At 34.2% G+C, this 307-nt stretch overlaps 1 protein-coding gene across 1 annotated transcript in view; it reads left to right on the top strand.

Annotated features, from left to right (window-relative positions):
* The window catches only part of LOC108557936 (lachesin-like), a gene marked incomplete at its 5' end in the record, with an annotated part of 9581 nt that overhangs the window by 7498 nt on the left and 1776 nt on the right, over positions 1-307 (top strand). The gene's annotated exons all lie outside the window — the stretch shown is intronic.

Raw genomic sequence — 307 nt, 5'->3', positions numbered from 1 at the left:
TGCCAAGTAACGCGACAAGTACTGACAAATTGCACGAAGTGAGCAGTAAGCAAAGGACAAATTGAAGCAGTCCAATTATTTTTTTTGACAAGTAAACTAATTTGATTATTTACATTATGAAATGAGTAAGCTATGAAACAATTGGACTATTTGACAAGTAGTTGACACGTAACTTCTGCATTCTTTAAAATTGGAACAACTCAGTCAAACATTTTACTTGCCAAGTAACGCGTCAAGTACTGACGAATTGCATGAAGTGAGCAGTAAGCAAGGACAAATTGAAGCAGTCCAATTATTTTTTTTTTGA

The sequence above is a fragment of the Nicrophorus vespilloides genome, unplaced genomic scaffold (assembly GCF_001412225.1).
Source record: "Nicrophorus vespilloides isolate i.1.1-1 unplaced genomic scaffold, Nicve_v1.0, whole genome shotgun sequence".
Taxonomy (NCBI): domain Eukaryota; kingdom Metazoa; phylum Arthropoda; class Insecta; order Coleoptera; family Silphidae; genus Nicrophorus; species Nicrophorus vespilloides.
This window is presented reverse-complemented; position numbering and strand designations above follow the sequence as displayed.